General features: G+C 48.3%; 1 protein-coding gene across 3 annotated transcripts in view; it reads right to left on the minus strand.

The window, feature by feature from the left end:
- LOC136612902 (TLC domain-containing protein 4-like) overlaps positions 1–10,622 on the minus strand; it is a 49,712-nt gene that overhangs the window by 24,430 nt on the left and 14,660 nt on the right. The window contains exon 1 of one of the 3 annotated variants that reach the window (XM_066593647.1): positions 7,431–7,587. The exons of 1 other annotated variant lie outside the window; for it this stretch is intronic. The gene's annotated coding sequence lies outside the window, so the exon portion shown is untranslated. Of the gene's footprint in view, positions 1–7,430; positions 7,588–10,622 lie in introns of those variants that run through there. One more of the 3 variants, XM_066593649.1, reaches the window with a different exon arrangement.

The raw sequence follows: 10,622 nt of genomic DNA on the forward strand, positions 1-10,622 counted from the left end.
TCCTTTGGGGTCACTACTAAATTAAAGGGGTTGTCTACCTTCAACAGTCCCCATCTGCTGATGGAAAACCCCGTTTATCAGATGTAATCTGTGAGAGAACCTGACAATAAGGCCTCGTTCACACGAGCGATTTTGTCGCGTTGCTACAAATCGCATGTATGTGAAGCCCATGCTTTCCTACGGGTTCCTTCACACATGCGGTTTTGTAGCATGCAACATCCCGACACGAAAACCTTGCGGGTCCCGCGATATGCACGTGACTCATGTGGTTTTGTAATCCATGTTTTCCTATAGAGCCTTCCTCTCTGTTGCATCGCATAAAAACGTGATTTTCGTGCGATGCGATGCAAATTTGACAGTAAGAAATCTTACTGTTAAAGCCCTAAACTAAGCCCTGGCTGCAGGGAAAAAAAGAAGTATGCATCACTTTAGAAGCAGTGTCATCCCCGACACTATTCTCCTTCATCTCTTCTGGCCGGGGATTGAAAAATTGAAAAATCCCCGCCTCCTGGAAGCGCTGCCTCTGTTTGGCTAACACTTAGCCAATCACAGTCATTCATTGAGCGCTGGCTCTGATTGGCTAAACATCAGCCAAACACAGCCAGTGCTTTCAGGAGGCAGGGATTTTTCAATCCCTGGCCAGAAGAGATGAAGACCAACGCTGGGGACAGGAGGAGGCTGCAGTGGAGTCCCGGACAGCTCTTGTAAGGTGATGTATACTTTAAAAAAAAAAAAAAAAAAAATGTCTGCATCTAGGGCTTGTCTTTGTGGTAGGGCTTATATTTTAAGCCCCTTTCCCCCTGAAAATACTCACATGTGGTGCCACAAAGTTGCGCATTGCACAGAGTCCATTCAAATCTATGGTTTATTCATATAATGATTAGATATTCCAAGTCTTCCAAAGAGAGAGAAGGCACATGAGGCCCAGGGCTACAGGGCTATGTAACGTGCCCGAACTCATCTATTACTGGCCTGGGATGTCCACAACTGTATTGCTGCTATATACTATGCCTTCAGATGCAATAGAAAACAATGTAGTGTCTCACACCACATCTGCTGCCGTCTTCTGACCGCCATAACTTTTATTGCTTTCATCAATAGAGTTGTTTGAGGGCTCTTTTTTTTTGCAGGATGTCTTGTAGTTTCTATTGATATTGGAGTTCCTTTGACTTTTTGATCACTTTTTATTGCCCGCAGCAGAATATTAAATTTTGCTGCAGATTTGAGCGCGAAGTCCGCTCCCAAACGCACAGCGATATTGTGACGAGCGAACAAAAACATCCCCAGATGACTGAAGCCGATTGAGTTGAAGGATCTTCTGCAACAGCTCCGCCGTGTGTGAATGCATCGTACACATTTACCAGCTCCATCTACATAAAGCTTAATCACTGTATAATGAGGCATTATGCAACTTTGTAACTATTTACCTTGTGTTTCAATGTATCATCGTTTCAACCCCCTTCATGCCCCGGGGCTTACAGTTACATCCTGGGCGCTCGGGATTTGTATGGAGCGGGATCAGGAGCCGACCTCACTCTATACATGGCGAGTGCCGGCTGTTTTAGATGGCTGGCACCCGCTGATTGCAGCTGTTAACCCTTTAAATGCCACTGTTAATTATAAGTTCGCAAGGTGCCATTTGGTTGCTATGGTAGTCTGTGGCCTTCTGAAGACTTCTTAAGCTTTATGTAAATCTGCGGCAAAATTCCCACCATCTTAATTAATATTCTGTGGCGGGCGATGAAATTCAGCGCCATAGTTCATACCAGGGCTGTGGAGTGGAAAGGCAAACCGCGACTCCTCAGCTTTCTCAGACTCCTTTATATGTGACTCGTGTTTTTAAGTGATAAATTTACTGTATTAACCTGTTGGGTACCGCAATACACCTTTTTTTTTTTACAGCAGTCACTGATGAACTTTAAACCTACACATACATCTTTTTATGGTAATGACTTGGCCGACTACTGACAGTCAGGCTTCTGCTCTAAACACCAGTAGCGGAGAAACCTCAGATCCTGGCGGTTTAACCCCTTAGATACCACAATCAATAGCAACTGCCGCATGTAAGCAGAACACAGGAGAATGAGCTTCTTCTATCATTTATCAGCGCCCTGCGATTGCAAGGTACCAGTGGCTTCTCATGGCAGATAGAAGCCTGACAAAGGCCTTCATGTCTGCCATATAACTCTGCCTCCTGCAAATGCAAAATCCCAAAAATGTAATTAAAAACAATCCAAAAGTCACGTGTACCTCTACAACTCTTCCCGCAAAAAGCAAGCCTCACAGAGCCTCGCTGCCAGAAAAATGACAATAGTAAAGGCCTTAGAATGCAGTGATGCAGTCAATTGCTTCTCTTTAAAAACGTGATTTTATTGTGATCCAGATGAGTACTCATTTTACCAACCTTGGAGGGATGGAAGGCTGAGTCAACCTTGAGCCAGCTACCTGAACCAAGTGGGGATTGAACCTGCAACCTTCAGGTCATAAGTGTGAGCTTAGGACTGTATTCTGCTGCCTTAACACTCTGCGGCAAATGAGGCGGATGAGAAATGTTTTCGTTATTTTTACCTAACGCGGTATCTTCTGAAATTAGTTGTTGAATCACAGTGGATTTTGACTATGTCTTTTGCGGAAATGCAGCAGATTTTGCCATGGAAAAACCGCAGCATTCCGCTACGTGTAAACAAACCCTGAGGGTGCTTTCACAGGGGTGGAATTAGCCCGCAATCTGAACCACAACATGCTGTAAATACTGCATCAAAATTATTCGGTTTTGATGCAGAACAGGAAATGGCTTAAATCAGTCGGCAATTCTGCATCAAAATCTGCAGTTGGACCTGCGCATTTTAGTGCAGAATTCCGTGGTGGCGGCTTAAAGGGGTTGTACCAAGATTTCAAGCTATCCCCTATCCACAGGTAAAGGGATAATTTGCTGATCGGAAGGGGTCTTGGCACAGAGACCTCTGGTGATATCAAGAAAGGGGGTCCCATGTCCCTCTTTGGCCATCAATGAGGGGTCACTTCTCCCCCACAGTGATGTCAGTATGAAGGGAGTGCTGGCCAAGCGGGCACAGTCGGTGCTCCATTTATTTCAGTGGGGCTGCTAGAAATACCCGCTTGCTGCTCAGGTATTTTGGCAGTCCCGGGGAAAGTGAAAGGCGCGCCAGCGCGCTTGCTCGGCCAGCAATCTCCTGACTGCAGTGGGTGCAGTAACACCGCTGTGAAGAGGAAGGGGGACACGGGAGCCCCATTCTCGAGATTAGTGTGTGTGTGTGGGGGGGTCTCTGCAGTGAGTTCCCCACCAATCAGTAAGTGATCCCCTATGGATATCCTATGGATGGGGATAACTTGAAAACTTCGTACAACCTCTTTAACCTGCATCTTGTGGTGCATCCAAGTGGAATATTGCCGTCCGCGGGAAAGAACCCTAAAAAGAGTTCCGTAAGATTAGAAAGACATGACTGTCCTCTGTCGGAAACAGCGCCACACCTGTCTATGGCTTGTATTACAGCTTGTGGCAGACATGGCAAGTGACTGCTCTCCGCAGAGCTCCTCGACTCTTCTGCTTCCCTCCGCTGCAGTGAAGAAAGTCTGTCCAAACCAGTTTTTCTACCAGGACTTCCGTAACACCATTTCTAAGAGCGCCCTTATTTACACTCAATGGCTGAAAACCCGAAGTTGTGTTCACGCCGACAGCATGACTTCCGATTAGGATGGAGACCGTGACCCTGCGACGGATGCATCATATGGAAGTGCCAGATGGCGACTGACGACCTCGCTGCCTTACAAGATTGTCCATTGTGTTGACAGCAAAAACATCATTGTCTTCTGCGCCATTCTTGCTGTCAAAAATGACAAACGCCCGCGTCCTCATGGAGGTTCCGATCGGTAACGACTCATCCATAAGGGCGGATTTTCTTTCCATATTTTTTACTAACCGAATTTGGACAGAATACGGACCCATTCAATCACATCGGTCTATTCAGATTGGCGCGGGTTTGTTAAACACGTAAAATGTTGTGCGTTAAGATGAATACAAAGCGTTACAGCAGGTCTCATCTATCCATACTGATGGACCAACACCGCTCATTGAAGTCCAAGGGCTCATTCACACGGATGCATGTGTATGTCAGTCCATGAAATATGCACCTTTTTTACTTCCTGCATATATGCTTACTTGGTGAACATGGGATTTTTTTGCGCACGTACTCACTGCGTTTTTTTCACGCACACAAAAGAAAAACGCAAGTCGGCCCCATTGATTATATTTTTTAACTACTGCCTCCCGCTAAAATATGTAAACAGGCAACTGCGTATTCGCTGCGTTTTCACGCGATCCCATAGACTTACTTCTGAGATTGCGGACAACAATAGGACGCGCTGTCATTTTTTTTTGCTTTGACCGAAAATCGTGTTAAAAATACATTCATGCGATACAAATCAATGGGGTTTATTCTGGAATACGGAACATAAATACGCCTCTGTGAATGAGCCCTGAGGATGCGTAACAGTAGACGCAGTGAGCCCGCACATCATTTCCTGTGGATTGTGATAAAACCGGCATCACTTGGGGCTTCTTGTGATGAAAAACGTGGTAAGCGCAGATGCAAAACGGACATAGAAAATGCAACATGCGCCAAATATGCGAGTACACACGCAAAGAAAACGCTGCGTTTACACAGATCAAAATTGCATCTGCCTGTGAATGAGCCCTAATGTAAACAGAATCTGACGCTCCTCACAGCTGAGGGTTTGCTACAATTGTATCCAGTCTAGATAAGGATCGGCAGCACAAATATTTATCCTGTCCTGACAGTTTGTTACAATGTATCAGCTTGGAGTCCGGACCGAGATTCTGTCTTGTTGACTGGATACAAGTGTAACAAACCTTTAGCCGTGAGAAGCCTTAGGCTGCATTCACACAGGGCGGATTTGCCGCGGTTCTGCCGCAGCAGATCCGCCCGCGGCAAAACCGCCCGCGGCCGCTAATCTCGGGATTAGCCAGCCATGTGGATGAGATTTCTCAGAAAGCTCGTCCACACAGGATGGCCAATCCGCTGCGGTAAATCCGGTTGAAACCGCGGCTGCGGCCGCCGCAGCTGCGGTTTCAAAAGATGCAGCAGGTCTGTTTACAGTCGGTTTTTTGTTTATTTATGTCATGGCTGCGCTCTCCTCTATGGAGCGCCGGCCGCAACGGAAAAGCATGCTGCCGGACCGCTTCAAAGCCGCCGCGGCTTAAACCGCGATGGTTCTCCTGGCGGAAATCTCGCGGTTTGGCCGCAGCCTTAGGCTGGGTTCACACGGGGCGGATTCGCCGTGGAAATTGCTTCCAGAAATTTGCCGCGGCAAATCTGCCTGCGACCGCTAACCCCAGGATTAGCCAGCCATGTGGACGAGATTTCTCAATAATCTCGTCCACACGGGATGGTAGATCAGTCGCGGCAACGCCCGCAGAAGCCGCCGCTGCGGCACTGATTCGCCGGCTGCAGCATGTCCATTTTTCTTTTTATTCTGCTCTGGCCGTGCTCTCCTCAACAGAAAAGCGAGCAGCTGGGCCGCTTCAAAACGGCAGCTAAGTGCCCCCCGGGTTTTGAAGCAGCGCTTTCCCGGCAGAAATCCCGCGGCTTTTCACTGCGGCTAAACCGCGAAATTTCCGCTGGGATTCTGGCGTGTGAGAACCCAGCCTTAAGGCTCATGTGCACAAGCGTCGCGGGATATGCCTGCGGATTTACGCCACGGGAGAGCCACGATATTAAACGAAGAAGTGCCTGTGAGTGATCGTGGAATTCCGCGGTCTCCATTAATGCTATACTAATGGAGACCTCCCGCGGCAGAAATTCGCGGCAAACAGAACATGCCGCAATTTATTTCCCGCTGCGGAAATCCGCATAGAATTCCGCATGTGAGCATTGGCCGGCAGAAAGCTGTTACGTTCAATAGAACCTAATAGCCGCTGATTTCAGCCACGGGAAATGCGGTAGAAATCCGTTCGTAGACATTCGCCCTTAGGCCTCCCTCACACGGACGAATTTTTCAGCACAGCGCTCCATGGTTTTCAATGGAGCCTCTCAAACAGCTGCTCGATCGCAGCGCTTTCCAACACCACGATTTTCGAGCGGAGTCTGTTCTATTTTGGGGCGTTTAGCGCATCCCATCAATCATGAGGAATGCTAAAAGTCGGTGCTGCGTCCGAAAACTAGAGTACATCGTGGCGCTTTGCCACGTTCATGTGTGAGGGAGGCTGAAGAGCTGTCTCACATGAACACTTCAGTATTGCGTGTTTTGCGCACAGAATACGCGGTACCAATCTCCCATGGGCGGCCAGGTTACCGCTGACATGAAGTGCGCAAAATACACGTACAAGAAAAAAACTGCATGTTCTACCTTGGCGTGTATTACACACGCATACATACCCAGATAGTACATGGCGTGTATGCGTAATGGCTGCTTGCGCACTGCCAGATACGCTCGGGTAAACCTTACCTTATGCTCGGTTCACACAAACATATTTGCGCGCCCGATCCGCAGAATATAGAACCCATTCATATCACTGGGTTAGTTACACAAAAAATACGCCGCTCGCTCTACTTTCCTGTACATTTGCGTAAGGAGAGAAAACATCTTGAACTCATGAAGCTAATTGGCCGTTTCAATAGCGAACAGCATGTGTGTGTGTTTAGGCGCGCAATTGTGCAAGACTTGCGTAATGCAAGAAGTACAGCAAAATATGCCGATGTGCGCGCAAATATGTAACACGCGCAAATACGTAACACGCTCATGCTACTACAGCTGCTTTCACACCTGCGTTGGCGCTCAGTTCAGGGTTTCCGTCTCTCTGGTCCATTTTTGGAGGACACTGAAAATGTCAGAAACCAGATGTTTTTTTCTCCATTGATTCCAATGGGGTTTAAGAAAAAAAAACAAAAACACACACACCACAACAACAACACACGTTTGCTGCCATTCCATCGTTTTCTCTTTTTTTTTTACATGGAAAAATAGCGCAGTCTGCAGCATTAGAACGGGAAGCGAACGGAATCCTTACCGGATTTCGAAACCCAATTGAAATCAATAAGGAAAAAAAAAACATCCGGGTTTTTTTTTCCATTTTATTTCAGTTTCCCCCAAAGAGGGACCAGAGAGATGGAACCCCTGAACTGCACCCTAATGGTTTGGTCTAATACAGAGTCTGCAGACCGCTTGTAAAAACATATGTTTCATTCACTGACAGCAAGCAGAAGTCTTGAAAACAGCGAGCAAGTGGAATAGTAAGTATGTAGACCGGCAGAGAGTTTGCATCCCTCTGTGACAAGCTCTGCACACAGCCCATAGTATATAGGTTCTCTCTGTATGACCCCACAGATGGTCACGCATGTTGCCCATGACAGCCAGCAGGCACAGAGTTGAGGTGCCAGGCGGTATGATCTTACCAGTAGCAGAGCTGAGACTCCCGGGCTGCCAGGCTGGCCACTCACCCATGATCTCCTGCCCACCCCTGTGCCCTGGGGTGAGACCTTGTGCACGATCCCTGCACTCTACTGGAGCAACACGTCAACAGCCGCCTGCACCACACCCCCAGTCTTTAACCCTGACCCCGCCCACTTCTGGGTGCTATTTGCATAAACACACCCATTCTGTGGGCAGCACGCCCACACTGGGAGTAACTCCTCCTGTTGTGTCCCAACATGTTAATAGATGACAGATTAACCCTTTACTGAAATTCCTGAGATTTGTGCTTTGGGTTTTTTCGTTACCCTGTTAAGGATGCGGCAGTTTTTGGTATTTTTCGGTTTCTGCCGCCGTTTGAGGCTCTTTTTGCAGGACGAGTTGTACTTTTTAATGGAGCTACTTTACGGTACATATAATATATGACTTTTATCCAAGGGGCTGTCCAGGTCTGGGGTCTGCACTGCTGCTAGCTATTCTCAGGACACATCACCAATAGTTGTTCTGCAGGGGTCTGCGGCTCAGGATCCCCGCCGATCGGCTGATATCGGCCAGAGCTGTCTGTAGTGCAGCGGGTGGTTTATAATGCATTCAATGGCATCTGTGCCTGCATTATCAGCCCTGACCACTGCACTATGGATGGAGCTGTCTGCTTCCACCACTGTCCTGGTCAACTGCTGATCCTGAACAGCAGACCCCCGCTGGTCAACAACTCATCCTGAGGATAGGTCATCAATAGTTGTTCTGCAGGGGTCTGCGGCTCAGGAGCCCCCGCCGATCTGCTGATATCGGCCGGAGCTGTACACCGACAGCTGCCTGTAGTGCAGCGGGTGGTTTATAATGCATTCAATGGTATCTGTGCCTGCATTATCAGCCCCGACCACTGCACTATGGACGGAGCTGTCTGCTTCCACCACTGTCCTGGTCAACTGCTGATCCTGAACAGCAGACCCCCGCTGGTCAACAACTCATCCTGAGGATAGGTCATCAATAGTTGTTCTGCAGGGGTCTGCGGCTCAGGAGCCCCCGCCGATCTGCTGATATCGGCCGGAGCTGTACACCGACAGCTGCCTGTAGTGCAGCGGGTGGTTTATAATGCATTCAATGGTATCTGTGCCTGCATTATCAGCCCTGACCACTGCACTATGGATGGAGCTGTCTGCTTCCACCACTGTCCTGGTCAACTGCTGATCCTGAACAGCAGACCCCCGCTGGTCAACAACTCATCCTGAGGATAGGTCATCAATAGTTGTTCTGCAGGGGTCTGCGGCTCAGGAGCCCCCGCCGATCTGCTGATATCGGCCGGAGCTGTACACCGACAGCTGCCTGTAGTGCAGCGGGTGGTTTATAATGCATTCAATGGTATCTGTGCCTGCATTATCAGCCCCGACCACTGCACTATGGACGGAGCTGTCTGCTTCCACCACTGTCCTGGTCAACTGCTGATCCCGAACCGTGGACCCCTATTGATCAACAACTCATCCTGAGGATTGGTCAGCAGTAGTAAAGCCCTGGACAACCCATTTCTTTGGGAAGGGGAGTGGAATTAAAAAAAAAAAGCAGCAATTCTGAAATTTTGGGGCTCTTGTTTGGATTTCAGTCTTACGACATTCGCCATGCGGTAAAAATGGATCTTTATTTTGCTGATTAATACGATTCCAGCAAAACCACATTTATACGGGTTTGTAATGTTTTACTACTTTTGCCCAATATAAACACTTTTAAGGTAGGTTCCAATGGTGGATTCTGCCGTGGAGTCATCTATAGGGACCGAGGCCGGAGCCTGCAGCTATTGTGCCGTAGGTTTGCCACGGATCCATCCACGGATTTCGCCCTGTCAATGGAAAAGAGCCACGCAAGCAATTTCTAAAGCGATTCTGTGCAAAGAAATGGTACTTTCAGTGCGGGCGAGAAAAATCGCACGATTCCGCCTGAAGCGATAGTAAAAAAGCAGAATATGAAGCCAATGATCACAGCGGCCTCCTCACAACATTAGAAAGTCCCATTGACTTTCATGATAAAAAAGTGCGATTTTATCACGGGCGGCAGCAATGCGATGAGAGATTAGAAAAAAAAAAGCATCACCGACTCACAAAAGTCGCGAGAACAAAGACGCAATTTTGCCGTGATTTTCTCATGTAGCGTGTTTCAGCGCCGATCCACAACTAGATCCGCAGCGCCTACCGGTGACAAAACTGAAGGGACACTTCCAACAGTTTTGGCAAGGAGCCAGCTACAGTTCTATCATTCTGGTTCACACCCGGAGGCTCGAACAGTATAGACCTCATAGATCGCAGAAAGCTGAGGGTTTGTTACAGTTGTACCAGCCCTATGGTCTGCTGTGATGCCACATTTCACCTGCACTGATACATTGTAACAAACTACCAGGGCAGAAGAGAGGCTTGTAGTGCAGCTGGCTTTACCTCACAGAGCATTGTCTACATTGGATAGGATTGTAGCAAACCCTCAGCTGTGAGAAGTACGTTTCCTGTTCCCATCCAATGACAGCAAGTAGAGATCTTGGAAATGGTGAGGAACTGCAACATAAGCACTTCCAGTCCTGACGGAGATCAGGACCAAGCGCTGGACCACCCTGCCCAGTATATACTTAAAGGGGTTGTCCAGGGTTAGAAAACCATGGCTGCTTTCTTCCAAGCACAGCGCCCCCCCTTGTCTGTAGCGTTGTGTCTGGTATGCAAGCTCAGCTCCATTGAAGTGAATGGGGGGGTTAAGCTGCACTACCACACACAACCCTATGGACAAGGGTGGCGCTGTGTTTGGAAGAAAGCAGCCATGGTTTTCTTATCCTGGATTACCCCTTTAATGAAGCAAGAATGGACTCTGGTCCAGGGTGCTGCCCCTCCTCCCCTGGATCTTCGCGGACCTTGTGATGCATGTACGGTCAGGCCTGGCACGTGAACATGCTGCAGGTGTCCTCAGACAAGGTCAGACATTACATTCCTCAGACATCTTCAGCTGGTTGCACATTAATGAGATGCCACGGTATTAAAAAAAAAAAGGCTGCTTTTTCCCAAAACAACGCCACACCAGTCCACAGGTTGTGTGTGGTACTGCAGCTCAGTCCCATTCATTTGAACCAGACACACTCTATGGACATGTGCGGTCCTGTAGCTGGTGGCCAGCTTCTTGGCTACTGCAGCGTCCTAAATCAGTGA

This window comes from Eleutherodactylus coqui, chromosome 2 (assembly GCF_035609145.1).
Source record: "Eleutherodactylus coqui strain aEleCoq1 chromosome 2, aEleCoq1.hap1, whole genome shotgun sequence".
NCBI classification, from domain to species: Eukaryota; Metazoa; Chordata; class Amphibia; order Anura; family Eleutherodactylidae; genus Eleutherodactylus; species Eleutherodactylus coqui.